This window comes from Protopterus annectens, chromosome 13.part0, assembly GCF_019279795.1.
Source record: "Protopterus annectens isolate FY-2018-M chromosome 13.part0, PAN1.0, whole genome shotgun sequence".
Lineage (NCBI taxonomy): Eukaryota > Metazoa > Chordata > Ceratodontiformes > Protopteridae > Protopterus > Protopterus annectens.
Genome location: NC_056747.1, coordinates 554,083,875 through 554,101,715, shown reverse-complemented (window position 1 = coordinate 554,101,715; position 17,841 = coordinate 554,083,875). Strand labels below are relative to the sequence as shown.

The 17,841-nt window shown below is 36.4% G+C and overlaps 1 protein-coding gene across 1 annotated transcript in view; it reads right to left on the bottom strand.

Annotated features, from left to right (window-relative positions):
• AUTS2 (activator of transcription and developmental regulator AUTS2) overlaps positions 1–17,841 on the bottom strand; it is a 3,698,117-nt gene that overhangs the window by 3,412,422 nt on the left and 267,854 nt on the right. The gene's annotated exons all lie outside the window — the stretch shown is intronic.

The following is a 17,841-nucleotide window of genomic DNA, read 5'->3' as shown; positions in this document are numbered from 1 at the left end:
AATAACAATCTCTTTATTTTTAAACCATAAGTACCTTTTCAAATGTTTAGCTTCATTCATGTAGATACCTGTTCTCACCTCTTTATCCTCATTTGCATTTATTTTGCCTTAGCCTTATCATAGTTGTACTTAGCACTCTATTCATGCAGTCAGTATGAAAAACTGTATGATTACACTGGAAATGTATTTCTAGAACCTCTTCACTGGAAGAACTGTATATTAAAAATGTATACATGCTGGAAACCCTGAGGCAAAACTGGAAAAATGTAAAGCAGACAAGTTAACGAGGGGGTCTTCAGCTGTGTAGAAACATGGGAATTTCACACTACACTGTGCTTAGATAATAATTTAACTGATATTTCTTATAAATAAATAACATAAAATAAAAACTAAAGTGAATGAGCAATGTACTGGACACTGATTGTTGCATATGGCTCACCTTGGAATTATTGCTTTAATTCAATAATTTGGCCACTAACAACTCAGGTATGTCATATGTACCACAGTTAAGTGCTATTTCATATTACTATCTTCTACTACTAGTTGTGGAATATGCTGTAGGAACATAGTACTGCAGTACTAATATTTAAAATTATTTATTTATTCACATTTGTTTACAGGGCAAGTCCGAAAGGGTAGAAGCCCATTTTCTGTGCAGGCCCAGGGAGAAGAGCTTCAAAGTATTACAAAACATTTTAAAAACAATAAATTTACAGTCTTCAAATATGAAAACATTGCTTAAAAATATATACAAATTATATGACAATGATTTAATATTTTGTGAAATTTTTGCTAGCTTAATGAGAAATTAAAGGTAAATTAATATAATACAAGCAGGAATTGCAAAATGAAGTGAGAAAAGCAGGCTTATGGTATATTCAGAGAGAAAGCCAGGGGAGAGAAACAGAAGTAAGGAAGTGAGTGAAGAAGGGAGAGTTATGATATTTAAGGTATGAACAGGTACTTGTTCACATTTAGGGGTATAGTTTATCCTGGTGTTGAGTAACAGCAGAGCCAGCTTTTGGCTAGGAAGTCTTTTGGAATGATTTTGAAGGATGGGAGAGAGTATTGACCTGATGGATACATGTAAGGAGTTCTAGGCCTAGCTTTAGCTAAGTTATAACAAGATATATTGCACAACATGGCAAAATAATGGTATCCAGGATAGCTTAATTCTTGTACCCAAAGAGTGACTGTGCTGCTATCTTCACTGTATGGATCTCAGCATAAAAGGATGCCAGATTAGAATCTGGAACAATTCCTCTAGAATGCTTTATGTGCTGAACTCCGAGACAGTAACACTGAATTGTTACATTGTTACACTGTACTGCATTACTACAGTTCAGACTTGTAACCTCCTGGATAGGTGTTTGAATAAACACCTCTAGAATGTCACTCTCATAACAATTAACTTTATTTAAAAGTGTCCATAGGTTCATAAGTTGGTACTAGGCTATCAGCCCTAGAGCCTACAGAAGCCTCACCATAACAATTCCCTTACTATTTCTTCCCACAGTATTTACTTCCCTGGTGATGATAATTTAGAATGCACTACAACTCTAAACACATTATATGAATATTCTATAATATATTGAGGGTCCTACTAGCCTGAAAGCCTAAGCATTTTGAAAACCTAAGTTGTCCCATAAACTGTTATTCCATTAGATCTGTGTTCCAGTGCTTTTATGTTTCCTATATATAAGTACTCCAGAGATCCATTTCTAGCAGTATCAGCATTTGTATTCATCCCTTCTGATACAGTTTTCAAAAAGAAAGTAGTAAAATGTTTTTTCTCTGATTAGAAAAAAATAAAGTTGATAAAATGTATTCAGAGGTGTACTTCCCATCCACACACACATATTCACACTGGAAGGATTACATGGGGGGGTCTGTATATGTTCATTTCAGGTAACAGTTTAAAGTACATACACAAAAGAAATGTGTAACAGTTTACCTAATGTTGCTGCCTTTTCATTAAGATGGCTTAAGACAAACATGTAATGACCTTATCCCAAGTACTTGTACTACGTATCAGAGAATCACAAAGTTATCAGAAACTGAAAATTAAGTTTTATAAGGTGGCAATTCCCTCCTCCCCACTTCCACATGAGTTATATCATCATACCTCCTTAGTAAATTATATTATCAACTGCAAGATCCTAACAGAATGGAGAAAAGAAAGGTGATTGTCTGTGGACAAAAGTCAGACATTTTTTTTTCCAAAGTAGTTTGTGAATTCAAAATGGAAAACATTTTTTTCAAACAGTGTCTGTAACTGTTATTTGAGAATATGTGCTTAAGGAAACAGTCTGTATCCTTTTTAACCACTTAGTCAAATGCCATAGGTTGTGAACTAGAATATCTTCTTTTGCAGCTTGTTACAGTGCTGAAGAGTATATGTATGTAAAGTAAAGGGGAGCACAAATGGTGTGAAAGGTGTTTTCAGAAAAATGATCTCATCCACTGAAATTCATGTGTAGGTACAACAGTATCCATGTTTTCCTTATAAATCAGGGCACTTCCAAGAAATATGATGTAATACTCTTTAAATAGATTACATCTTTTACTTTCTTTCTCCATAGATGATAAGAACCATATAAATTGCAACTGTTTTCTCATGAAATCATTTATCTGCTTTTAAGTTCTTTCTTTAACAGAGCCACAGTACGTCCCAATGACTAACATTTCACTCTGTTCGGTAAGGTTAGAGTACTTTTACCCTCTGATCTCTAGAGGTCCTAATAATAGACCACTGCCTTAGCAGGTTAAGAGTATGCTTATTTATTCAGCCTACATTGTAAAACAACTTGTTAACCTATTAAAGGTGAGTAGTGTTTCTATCATCATTTAACTGAGCACACGTTTTCTCGGAATCCGATTTGCATTATTTAACATATTATGTCTGCTGAGTTGCTCTGAACAAAAGCAGGTTATTCACGCCGCTAAGAAAGGTAATCAAACAGAAAAATAAATTAAACAAAGAGAACAGAATGGTACACTATGCACCTTACACATTTACGTTCACAAAGACATTTCATTTTAGAGGGCCATTTATGCCAGCTGTGAATTTTAGATGCTAAGAATTAGTTTGCTCTCTAAAAGCTTATCTTATACAGCAGGTTCAGTGACAAAGAAACCATGGATGATTCAATTGGTACTAAGCATCTTCTTGTATAAGACCACTGAATCTGTGCTTCACTCATATAGAAAAGCTCTGTACTCAACCTCACCACATACTAAAGCTACCCACAGCTACCTTCCAGCACAAACCTGTGCCCCCCTTAACACAGAAACTGCCTGTAAAGGGTGGCTGAAACCTGGCAGCTTTGTAACTCTCTGAAGCATTCTGAATCACTCAAGGTAATTGCCTTGAAGAAGTTATAAAATACCAAGGGTCTCTGCTGCAGGACAAGAGACTCAAAGCCATTTAGCAGTCAAGCTCTCTTGAAAGGACTAGTATTTATACACCTCCCTAGTCAATCCTGGATCATAGTGACAAGCTATAGAACAGATATTCAGCAATGTGCGGGAGTTATTTCAACATATACATTCAGACATTAGACCTGTAGCTCTCGTAAGCAAATTAAGCAAATATAAAATATATATGTTTTCTAAGTAAATCATCAGTATTAGACTGTTATCCAAGTAGAAATAAACTCTATCAAGCTGCTCATTGATAAATAGTCTTTGTCAGATATCATTTTTCCAAATGCGAACATAACAGATTATACATACCTGAAACATACAGAACTGAGTATCAGCAATTTCCTTCTATTAAGATATCAAACATATATTGATTAGGCAAGTCTGCCATGATTTTGTGATCCAAGAGTCTTCTTTCCACAAAGCACAAAAAACAGAAACATGTATATATGTAAATATGTATATATATATATATATATATATATATATATATATATATATATGTGTGTGTGTGTGTGTGTGTAAGACAGAAAGAGAGAGAGAGAGAGAGAGAGACTGACTGTATTAAAATGGGAGAAAGTTTACTGGTTAAACTGTTTAAACATGTTATGGGTAAGGCTATATTTGAGGCACCTATCCACTGCAAAGTGATACCAATTGAACTAGAGTCATCATAGGGGGCTCATCTTGCACAGCAGGACTAACAGCAGGAGAAAAACAGGAGAAGAAATGAGATGCTGAGGAAAGAGTGAAGCAGCAGTGTGAGACGAAGATGCTGGGCCTTTGTCAAAGGCATGAGAGTACTTGGGGGATCTGAACTATAAACGGCAAAAATAGCACCAAATTGTTCTCCCCTTCCCCTATTATAGAGAGGATAAAGACTGTAATAGTTTTTCTTTCAGACATTTGAAAGGATATTTGACCAACATGAAAATGGCCATGGTAAATGATGAGGCACTTAATTCTTCGGCCTCACGGGTAATACAATGCAATGCTACAATAAAAATGAATGCTGCGGATTATTTGAATTGTGATACAAAGTTAAACACTGTCTGTCTGAAAGTATCAAATTAGTCATGAAGTTTGCAGACAGAAATTCAGAGAACACAGAAAACAGGTTATACTGCAGAGATAAGTACTCAGTTTCATAGCTGGACCAGTGGATCTCAAGACACAACATTTGAAATGTTAGGGGACATTTTCGTAAGGCAGCAAGCACTCAGTACTTTGCCTAAGGATGTGAGATTTCTGAGGAAATGGGGAAAAATGTGAAGTCTGTTCAGCCAGCAAGGCACAACTGCATACTCAATGGCAGACATGAGTAAAAGGAAGAGGACAGTGGCAGTAAAAACATGACACTTCAGTATACACGCACACAAACATTATATATATATATATATATATATATATATATATATATATATATATATATATATACACTTATAATGTACAGAAGAAGCTCAATGCCATTTTATAGACCAATAAGGTTGCATTTGAAAAGGGGGAAATACTGGCCCCAAGGCATCAAACAGTCTAAGAGTGCAATGTTTCTAGCTCAACCAGATAGGACATGTATGGTCTAAATGTCCCCAGCTACAGGTCTGAAAGCAAAAGATACACAACAGAGCTATTAAAAGTAGAAAGTGAGCAGTGAAAGGTTGCCTGGAACCTACTAATGTTTCAAAATTATCAAAAGGGCCTATACTTTGTCCTAATAGGGGACATAGAAACCATAGCTTTAAAGGCAGCTATTGTCATACCTGTGTTTTAGGAGTGAAATATTATCTTCCCACACAATCTAATCTGATTAAGGCCATGGGTGGGACCATCCTTTTAAGTGCCATTGTCTAGATTTAATTTGAACTTGAAAGAAGACAAGCAGGCAAGTCAGGTGGTAATGTCTAATTATATCTAACAGATGCTCTAAAAGGTAATGACCTCTGATAAAGTGCCCTGCGAACATGTAGTTGCATGCAGCCTGCCGGTTTTAGAGGCAATCACATGGGAACATTGTTAAAGTTGAGTTTTATCCATTGTACTCACCTACAATAAAGACTGGTAATGTGGCCACTACAGAAAAAGAGCCTGGTGGTAGTAAAATATCTGTACCAGATCCACAGGTAGCAGAGGCTACTGCAATCTCTTTAAAAGACAATATTTCAGGGGAAGAAATGGTTGACAGCAGTAAGTCTAAATCTAGTATACAGTTATTAAAAATATAAGATATACAAGGAAAACTTGGTGAATCACAAAAGAACAGTAAAGACAGACAGTTTTACTGATCTTGGTTTACAAAACAGGAAGGGGGCAACCATTGAGGGCTCAAGGGTAGAAGGGTAGAGGAACTCGGCTCAAGGGTAGAGGAACTCTCTGTCTCTCAATATATATATATATATATATATATATATATATATATATATATATATATATATACTGGAAAAAGGCACTGATGTACATAAAATGGACTTCTAAAGAGGGGCTGTGGAAGAGAGACAATGCAGCAGTTAGTAGTTCTAAGTTTTTTTCAGCCACTCTTAGCCAGATCATGGTCAAATGGGGCCCTAGGCTGGGCAGTGGATCAGATCCCCCCCACAGCAGCCCCTCCACTGGCAGCAGCTCCCCCCAGCCATTCCAGTGTCCCATTAGTTGGCTATTTCTTTCCAGTTACCATAAACACTGTTCAAACCTGTCAGTATGCATAATGTTTTCTTATTTACTTTTACAATGATTATAGATATTTGGATTTAATTTTAAAAAAAATTTACATGTTATAGCACTGATAGCCAATTTGCTGACCAAAACAATACAGTCTCACAATGAAAACAGACTTAGCATGAAGAATAAACTTCTCTGCCTTTGAAACTGACATTCAAAGAAAATGCAACTGACCAGTGGCAGATTAAGTTTACCCTTCAGCTGTTTTCAAACCATAACTCCTTGTACACATTTTAGGACCATGCAAACATGCATACATGCATGTGTTCTTTGATTCCCCTTTTTGGTTTATTAAATTATATTCCTTGTATAATACAGCACCACTTGTTAGAGTGTTTTAAATTTGTAGTTTGAACTCTTTTCCAGTAAGCAATGAAACAAAACATATAAACCAAGAATAACAAAATGAACCAATAACGACAAAACCACCCATTTCAGAACATTTCAACCATAAAAGGCTACTCAACTGTCTATTATTACAATCCACCAATATAAATGTGCACAATCTCTGCAGAAGTAAAAGTAATCTGAAATGCATCATGCATGCAGAGTGCATCTGTAAAGAAGAAATGTAACATTTTTTAATTGTATTATTTAAAATAAAATGGTGTGGCATCCCCTGACCAGTAGAATCCCCACCAGTGATGAGCCAGCAGGCACTAGGTCACCTAGTTAGGGATCCTATGCTGCTTTTAGCCAAGATGATGATAATCCTTTTTCAGGTCTTACGAGCATAAAGCATACAAAAAACATGGTGCACCTAGATAGTAGAGTAAGACACAGAGAATAACAAAGACTAATAAGGGGATGGTTACCTGTCAGTGCAAAGAGATGCCAGGTAAAAATGGAAAAAAAAAAACAGTTTTAGTCTGTTACCAAAATCCTTCAGGGTCTTTGCAAGCAAATATCTGTATGAATGTACATTAAATTATCATTTATCTCAAGCTTCATTTCTTATGGGTCTCAAGTTCTCAACTAAGCTCACTTGAGTCTCAAAAAGTGAATGATATTTGAGAGAGACTGTAAAAAACTAGGAGAAAGTTATCTGCCTTTCAAAAGAAAATGCACAAAGGACAGACCAGCTGTATTAGGAATGCATCAAAATGAATACAAAATTGTGTGAATAGTACTTTAACAGACAGGGTAAAGAAGTTGCAGTCCGTTTGCCTCTTCATTAAATGCACAGTGTTTAAGAAAAATGTGTAAAATGGAACAAGAGTGCATTTGTTATTGTAATAATGCACTCCAGAAATGTTTGCAGTATTGCGGTGTGTGCGCCTTGGAAGTTATTGCACTAGGTCACATGATCATGGCCTTGTTTTTATTGTTGCATTCCTATTATTACCCGTTTGCATTGTAAAAGTAACTGTAAAAACAGGAAATGCATCTTCCAAATTCAAACTGAAAGCATAGCTTAGCCTGTTTGGGAATTTACTAACAAAGGGATGATCTGTCACTCCTTACCAGTTGATAATTGCAGCTGGAAGATACTGTTGGAACAGAGCTACTGCTTATAAGGATTCCGAACATTCTAGTTTGGACTTAAACCTCAAGGTAACGAGTTTCATAGTCCACAGCTATCCAAAAACAGATTTTAGTTTACATGTGGGTTTTCTGACCATTAGCTTTTTTTTGTGGGTGGGTATTTTTATTTCCTGGTGCAATCCTTTTGCCATTTATGTATTTGGAAAATAAACAGTCTATCTTATTAATTTCAAGTAAAACATTTTACTATTTAACTTTTGAATGTTTGTAGCTGAAGGTTTATTTATTTGTTGATTAAAGATTTATCCCTTTTCCTGGCAAAACTAATTGGGGGATATCACCTGATTGTGAAGCTATATTTCTTGAGATACTGCTACCATTCAGACATATAAAGACCATCGTATTCTAAGGGTAAATAATAAGGTGTAGTGAAGTTATGTTAGTTTTGACTAAATTGTGGCAATGTACCCCCTCATTTTAAAATAGTGTAAATGTCTGCAAAAATCACTCTGATCAAGTATCAGTTATTGTTGGCTTGGTTACATTGACAGGCACCAGGCTCTGTCTGATGTGGGTGACATCCTGGGAAGCCAGTGATAACTCTGATATGCAGTGGGGGAATAAGGGTCTTATGTGGGTTATACACAACTTGGTTATTATCCAAGGCACAAATGCACATATATTGTATATCATTAAAATACAAAAGGAACTTGACCTTAACAGATACCAGTAGTGGGAATCAAACCCGGTATTCCTTGTTCTGATGCATATTCAAATATCGACAGCAGTGGTGTGAGAATTAGAATTAGAATTAGAATCTTTAACCCTTGTCTAACTCACACACATGTGCGCATGCATACACACACACACACACACACACCAAACTACCCCTTCAAAGGTAAAGAATTAAAGATAATTCCAGGTATGATCATGTTTCACAGGCTGCACAATTGCTACTCTTTTAGCATATACAAATTTTTAAAATTTTTTAATACTCTTCCAGAACAGAAGACAATTACCTGGTTGCTTGTATGCAATGTCCATGCGCAACACTGACACATGTGACAGCTATTCCCACAGTGGTTTAAACACAGAGACAGATGTATAGCTTAAATAATGCAAGTTCAGTCAGTCAGTCAGTCACCAGCAACATATTCTTAGTAATTAATATTAATGCGCTAATTATGAAGTTAAGCAGAGGGAGGCCACATTCAATTTGCCATTTTATATTTAAATTACATTTGTGGACCTATGTTCAAAAGTCAATGCTGTTATTGGAAGGCAAATAGCACACTAAGTCTGAAAAGGGCAAACATTAAAAATATATACTTAATAAAAAACATCAGTGCAAACATATTTAGTTGAAAGGACACCTTTTGCTTAAAGATATTGAATTCTAGGAATGCAGTATCAATACAGCTCACATTTTTTAATAGACACGTCTGATTTTTTTTGGTTTCATTCCCAGAAATTGTAAGTCTGATTATTAAAACTTATGTTGAAATACCAAAAGAATGCAGTACAAGAACTTATTTTTAATTTAATGACATACAGACACTCTGTCAGGTGTTCACATTAAGTTTCATCACTATTTAACCACCTATTGGCATGATATCCATACTGTTTATTGTACATAAACAGTACTACTAAACATATTAACCGAATGTTTTAAAGTGATACACTTGTACAGATTAAAAACAGTACTAAAATCAATGTATAAAGGCAAGCAGATGAGAATATACAAGTATTACTAAGCATTGAGCTACTCCACCTTAACAGAGAACAAGTCCATTGATACCAAAAGGAAAACACTGTCTGCAAATAACAAAGACGCACTTCTCAGGTCCCCAGAGTGGAGACTTCCAAATCTTGACTGCACTTTGATATCCTGACCACTGAAATTATTATCAGAAAGGAAGATAACACACATCCTTAGAGAAGTCCTATGTCCATCATTCAAAATAGCAAATGTTTGCTTTCTGGATTAAGAAAGTGTGTTTTCTTAATGCCAGCTTCTATTCATATGAGATTATAATACAGTGGGGAGTGGGAAAGTGCCCTTTCCCACCTGTTCTGTAATTACAGAGTTGTTATATATACAAGTAGTAGGAGGTGGTGGGGGGGTGCAATGGGCCTTGTCAGGAATAAAATAGTTTATTTTTATTTTGCTTTGTTCTATATCTTTTGTTTTCATTGTTTTGAATGTTGTTGTCCTTCCTTGAGGTATTCTTCCTGTTGTATACAACACTTAGAATGTGGACCTAGTTCATGTTCTGCAGATATAGGGCTCTAATGGCACATGAGCTAATGGGCCCTGAAAACCTATACTTTTCAAACACATCCCAAAAGGCATTCCATGTTAAACTCATACATCTTTTCCAGGTCCACATAACACATGTATTCTGTACTACTGAAGTTTGATGACCTTTCCAATATCCATGCAACATCAAAGGGTTGATCAATATTTCTGAACAGAGGAAAAATTCTGCATTGATACTTAAGAATAAGGTGGGCAACTACTGGATGAAGTCTCCTTTCCCACAGCTCAGTACTGTCTTTCTCAGAGAAGCTGAGAAGCATAATCCCTCTATAACTGGAAGAATTTGCATACCACCTTATTTTACCTGTCCAAAGGTACTACCTTTTTTTGTTCTATATAACACTGAAAGTGTATAATTCACAATACTCTTACAATGTAAAGCACCTTCATCATTTCCATCCAGATCTCTTCCACTACTGCATCCCTGTCATAGTGACCTCATCACAGAAATGGGCCCACTATTCCCATTTGAGTCAGACACCCGTTCCACAAAAGAAAGCATATCCAGTAAGATCAGGTGCTCCTCTGAATTCTTAGTAATTCCTACTTCCTAGTAATACCTGAAATGAAAAACAGAGTTTCTTCACCTCTGCTTTGAAGAGCCTAGAAAATGCCTCTCCATATTCCTGATCTTTCAGTTACTCTGCTTTTTTAAGCCATCAAAAAATCATTATTCATGGCTTCACCAAACTCATTCGATACTGAGGCTGTCTCTTTGGTGAGTGCTGCAGCTTATTCTTTCCTTGCTGCTCAGCATCTATCAGTGAAATCTGGAGACCCTCCCATGTTAGCATTGAATTGATGACATTTTTATTTAATTTGGCAACTTCCCACATGGTTGATATCACCAACATGTCCTTGTGTTACCACCATAAGATGCTCCGCTGCCTTTTAAACACAGGTCCTTGCTATCACCTCATCTATTAAGGTCTTGAAAAGTGTGGCTTTAGACTCTACATCCTTATCCTCTCCTGTATATGGGAGAAGTTCTTTGTATATAGAAGATGAACTCATCCTGAACAGAAGCATCTGTCAGGCATTTCAAGAGCTTCCTTATTATATGTTGGGGGTTCCTGGATCTCTTAAGCTGCTATCCCAGCCACCTGTCCAAACTCACCAACATATGTTGGTCAGTTCATACCTCAGCATCCCTCTTAACATGTGAGTAGCAAATATGGATGAACATCAGCATCTCCAAGATGTCAGAAGACACAGTTAACAGAAGAAATTATCTCTTTAATTCAAAGAGACCTGCTGTTCCTTGTGGAAGAATTTATGTAACTTAGGGCCTTGTTCTTAGGTACAGTTAGAAACAGTAGGATACAGACTAGTTGGTAGTTGCAGCAGCCTTGCATTGGAATGTGATTGTAAAGGATGATGCTAAACAAACTACTCAGGAAGCTTTAAAAGCAACTGAAACATAGCTTTGTAACTCTCAACTCATACTCAGCCCTAAAAAACAACAAAAAAAACTACTGTCTCCCAAATCCCACTCCCGCAAAAAAAAGTCCTCTTTCTTGATAAGACAACCATTGAAATCACTTTTCATAGTAAATTATTAGGGATGATAGTGTATGATAATCTTAAATTCGACCTGCATAAACAAAACTGCAGAAGAAAAACTCATCAAAAGCTAGGGATGCTTTATAGAACCAAAAAACTTTTTCACCAAAGCAACTAAAGGTACACTTGCCACTACTTATCTATTCTACTTCACTTCTTTATGGTGTTCCCATCCTTATTAACCTTCAGGCAGCACAAAAATTAAAATATGAGAAATGATATAACAAAGTCACTACACTTGGAACAAATATTTATTTTCAGAAAGTACCACTGTATAGCACCAAAACCACTAAATTGGTTAGAACTACCCCATCAACTAACATATACACAGCTTCTTTCTAACTTTAAAATTATCTAGAATCCAGCTGCTTGCCCAGCACTAAATAACATTCTACACAACTATGTTCCCAGTTGGTCATTACAATCCAGTCACCAAAACTTCCTGTCTGTCCACAAACTTATTGGGCATTGTCTGCACTTGTACCATGTTGTAAGGCCTAGAACTCCTTACCTGGATCCATTGGGTCAATACCCTCCCTCCCATCCTTCAAAACCATTCTGAAAGACATCCTAGCCAAAAGCTGGTTTTGTTCTTGCTCAACAGCATGAAAAACTATAACCCTAAATGTGAACAAATACTTATTCATACCTTACGTCTCCTTTCTCTCCCTTCTTCACTCACTTCATTGCTTCTATCAACTTCTCTCACCTGGATTTCTCTCTAAATATGCCATAAGCCTCTTTATTTTGCAGTCTTGTTTGCATTAGACTAACTTACCATTAATTTCTCTATAAGCTGGCTAAAAATGTCTCTAACTATTAAATCATTGTCATATAACTAGTATATATTCTTAACCAATGTTTTCATATTATGTCTAATTTGGAATTTTGGAATAACTAAACTGCAGGTTTGTTTTTTTTTTATTTTTAAAGACTGTACAATTATTGTTCTTAAAATGCTTTGCAGTACTCTGGAGCTTTTCTTCCAGAGCCTCCTCTGAAAATGGTCTCCTACCCAGTCAGCCTTTCTGGGTAATCAAATGTCAATAAATAAATGATAATTTACTGCCCTAACCTTCAGCTAAGGTGATGAACTTTGGATAAGGGAATGAAAAGATGTGTTAGAAATAAGATTCCTTCACAGAGGTGCTATACTCAGCCTCTGTGAAAAACTGAGACACTCAGCAATCAGGGATGACCTCGGAGTATAACCACTGATTCTTTGTGTTGAGAGATCTCAAGGTGAACAGGGTAACTAGTAAAAATATCCTCAGAGCACATCTTGTAGGAAGGGTACCAGGGATGGCCTTAATGGAGGAGACTCTCCAGCTGACCTAGAACACATTGGAAAGACTAGATCTCTAATATTGTCAGAAAATCATACTATCATGAACTTCAACCAGGGCAAGCACTTAAGAAAATGGGTAGATAGCTAGAAGGACAGATGAATGGATAACTAGATATACTATTACTGTTCATTGACATGGTCAATGGAAATAGCCATTCTGATGGAGAATGACTGTTTGATTCAACATTTTTTGGTGGATAGCAAGGAAATGATCCCACGTCTCCCACGTATGGGTTTTATGCTCTGCACAAATCTACAATTTTCTACTACCTTCAGTCAATAAAATCTGGTGCTTAAGGACATTACTTCTCCACAGTTAACTATTTCAGTCAAGCTATTTTCAGAAAAATGGGTACGCAGAGCAGCAGACAGCACATTACAGAACAGCCGCAAACGATAATAAATTGCTACTGTACAGGCATAAACTTAATATCATGTTTCCATTTTTTACTCCATGTGTTATTTTAGGGGAAGGGAGCATTATATTACTTTTAATACTGCACTCTATGAAAATGGGTGTAATAAAAAGTACCACACAGATGGAATAATATGACATGCATAGCCTATTTTCAGAAAATTGCTTTACATTTCTCCCAATATTTCTTTAGGTTTCTAGTAAAGTTATAGCACCATTTATTGCTTCTTCATTACATTAAGAAGTATTATCAAGTTTACATATAAAACGCATATGCTGAGCAGTCTGTGTTAAAGCAACACTAACTTATAGTTTTTGGGGAAATTAGTAGACATCTGTGGAGACATGGAATGATGAAATGTGTTGTGGGGGAACTTTACTGAAACTTTGACATGCGTATGGAATGTGTGACATACTCGACTGACATTTTCAAGAACAATACAACAATGGTCACAAATGAAACATGACAGCTCTTATCATACTTTATGCCCCTATAAAAAGGCATATTTGCAAACCTATGGATATATCATGTGGAAGGAAGATTTACCTGCCTGACACACCGTCCAAGGTGCTGTAGCACCTTATCAACACTCTCACCCCAAAATCTGCCATTGAGCAAATTCATTCATTCATTATATCAGGCAGCGAGTCACAAGGTCCCAGTTACATCTCTGCGAAATACTATTTCTTTATATCAATCTGGATTCGCTACTCCCCTATTTACCAAGACAATGCCCCTTTTCTTACTGTCTAAATTTCTCCTTAAACTTTTTCCGTTGGTAGTTATGCCAAACAATGCTGCATATCTAAGTCATATGTTTTTTTTTTTTTTGTAGCATGTACATGCACCACCTACTTGATACTACAGCCTTCCTTTCTCCTTAATATATGTGTGATTACCTGCTGCACACATTCCATGGCTGTCAACACTGCATACAGTGCTCCACTACCTGCAGCACACATTCCGTGGCTGTCAACACTGCATGCAGTACTCCACAAACACTATTATCACTACCCTGGGAAATAGGAGGGTGACTACAGCCATGGTATGAGCTGTTAATGAACTGCTTCCTGGAGTTCAGCGGCTGATTCTCAGAGCCTTCATTTACCTATTGTGTGACTTCAAGTTAGTCATGTAGACAGTGTTCCTTGGTCACGTCTGAAAAGGGACATGTCTGCCCACTCGATAAACAAATACAATAAAATCACAAGGATTGGTTGCACACCCTTTGACCCACTGGGCTATGCCACTGAACCTTTGTAATGCACTGCCTAATTTAGACTAAGGATAATTATGTGGCCTTTCTCAGATCTTCTTTCATCTCTCCGTTATCTCCATATTGTCAACCTTACAAGCATGTATACTTTCCATGGAGACAAAAGCCTTGATCAATATACTGTAATGAAGCTAATTCACTGAATTCAGAAGTGCAGACCTTCAGAAATGACAATGTCATCAAAAGCAGATGCAAAATATTCCTTTCTCTGTAAGTCTGCCACACAATACGAGTCTTATCTTTTTTTTTTTGTGTGTGGTATAGTTATCTCCGATTTAATTATGCTAGCTAACACATGAATGCGGGTGTTGTTCCCATATGAAAAGTGTGAAGTGTGCCCCCAAAACAACAAAAAGAAAGATTTAACTTTTTTTCATTATAAATATATTTCCATTTGCAGTTCTGTATTTTTGTTTCCTTATCTGTGGCAGCAAAGGTCATTTGGTTTTTCTAATGATTTGCATGGCTCTGCCCATGGGCATTCCCACACTGTTGACCCTTGACATTTTTATTGACTCATTGTGTAAGCCATAGTTGATACAATAATAGGAAACCACGAAGGAGATCTACTTGTCGAGGCTCAATCAAGAAGGTATGGAGGAAAAAAATATCATAACAGTTCATCACCAATAAAGTGTGTTAATATAAAAAAGTTATTACAAACTAGGGCACATGTGCATATTAATGTTCAATTTTCATAAGATATTGTATAGGATCAACCCTGCATGCAGTTTTAATTGGCAATAAAAATGTAAGAGTAGCAAAAGAATGCCCATTTCTGTTGTGTTTGCATTCAAGACTAGAGGGCTTGTCAACCATTGTTTATAAAAGGTCTTTGTCATGGCCCTTTGAAAATTAGTAAAAAGGAAAAAAAAAGTTTTGTAATGATTTACTGCATATTTTAACAAGCTGTACATGTTATAAAACTGGAACTACTGAAAACTTGGACTGCTTCAGAACACAGACCAAAGGGGGATGCACAAAGCAGTCCAAATGCTTTGAGACCTCAAGCTTTAGTACAAACATTTGTGGCTAGGAAAAAATATATAATCTGGCAGTGGCAGATCTGTCATAAAATCTGATCAGTACTTATAGGTACTCATGGGATTCCCCCCCTCAAGATTTAGAATCTAAGCTGAAAGCTACACACCAAGTGCATTTGAAATGAACATTTAAAAGCTCTAGCCCACAGCCTTGCCAAGACATATTTTCTCATATATTATGCATTAAAGCTGAACAGTTTTAAGAGTTTTTTTTTTCAATTTCACATGCTAAATTATGAATGCTGAACTGTCAATGATTTATTAATTCTGTAAATATACATAATATCAATTTCATTCAAGAAAACATTTTTTAAATGTTGATGAAAACGGGGAAAAAAAATCACAATTTCCATTTTCTCATTCAGGACTTGGTTTCTTACATGTATAGGTTGATATATATATATATATATATATATATATATATATATATATATATATATATATATATATATATATATCTATATATAAATGCTAGATGTATCTTTATTTCTCTGCAAACCAACTTCTTTCTGAAGCATATTAAAATTTCAACTATCTAACAGATAGCATGACAATTCCACTGTTAGAATTTCTTATCTAATGTTTTATTCCAGTGTTATCTGCTGACCCTGATATATAAACTACAAAGTAGTCTTTTGGGGGATATCACGTATTATGGTCATTTCAGACACAGATAGTATATAAACAAAGCTTTGCTTTCTTTTGCAAATTACCTATTTTAAAAATCACAATTATATCCCCACAAATGAAAGTCATACCTATTGTATTACTTTTTAAGTTATGTTTGCAACGTAAAAACTTTTTGAAAAAAATATCTTTATCTGTTTTATAAATAAATAAACTCCATTGAATAATAACTGCCCACCTCTCTATCTCACAAGCACATGCACACAGACACACACAGACAACACAACCGACAGCTTCTCTTTTGATAAATATTCCTATAAGCTCTGTGCTTGTGATATAAATGATAAAACCTTAATGTATAGATTGTATCTTGATCTGCTGAAAATGTCATACACTGACAAACACTATATTGTACTAAATTACTGTCACCCACAATGATGCCTCAATACAAACAGAAATTGGCTGACTTTAACAATTGGCTTAGTTTCTGATGTCATTCCAAGGGGATCTTGTAAATGACAGCTTGGGGAGACATGATTGACAAACCACGATACTTTACCAGAGATGGCCTGCATCTGTCTCCCTTGGGCTTTAGGCCCATGGCAAAGGCTCTTGCCTCTCCCATAGTGCCTTTTATAGGCAATACCATGAGGTCAGAACAACCAACATGAAAATTTCATCAAAACACAAATTAAAGGTCATGCTGCCAAATGCTAGGAGTCTAAACATGAAACTGCACTTACTATAAGCATTTTTAATCCTTGACAATGCTAATATCTGTGTCATCACAGAAACCTGCATCAAAGCTGCGGAGAGCAACCAGCCATACCAGATTACTCATCCTATTATACATTCAGACCCAATACTGTGGGCAGCAAAGCAAAAGGTGGTGGAGTTGCAATATATATAAAATACATACACACCTCCAGGCTGGTCAAACAGTATGACACACCGGAGACACTCCAGGTGCAGTTATCCATTGACAAGACCCTATTCAAATCATAGCTAGCTACAGATCCCCAACTTTGACTCAAGATGCCCACATCACCTATCTGGACTTCTTTGAATCTATTAAGATTCAACCCTTTACCCTGATCCTGGGTGACTTCAACTATCCAACCATAGGTTGGAAGAACTACTCATGCCAAAACACAAATTCCCAGAGATTCCTTGATTTTGTTAATGCGAGTGCCTTGGACCAGCTGGTCAACACCCCCACAAGAGTTGAAAATTTCTCGGTCTTGGTACTAACCAACATGAGCAACCACTGCAGCATCCCTAAAGCGTCTTCTCCCTGGAAAGATCTGACCACAAAGTGGTCACTTTAGAAGTCACCATCTCCCCCCCCAGCTAGGGTCAAACAAAGAAACTTCTCCATAGCTGATTACATCCTCCTGAGGGAAGGTATAAATAGCTTCACAGCCCCCACCCCCTACATAGGAACTGGGACATATGTTAAAACCTACACCAAAGTACTATATGAACATTTATATAGCTGCACGGAATCAGGAATACCCGATAGGACAAGATCCTCCTCCTCAAGGAAGAGTAAACCTGTCTGGTGGACATCTACAATAAATAAACTCTATAATAAAAGAAAAAAAATGCTGTCCAGGACCAAGAAG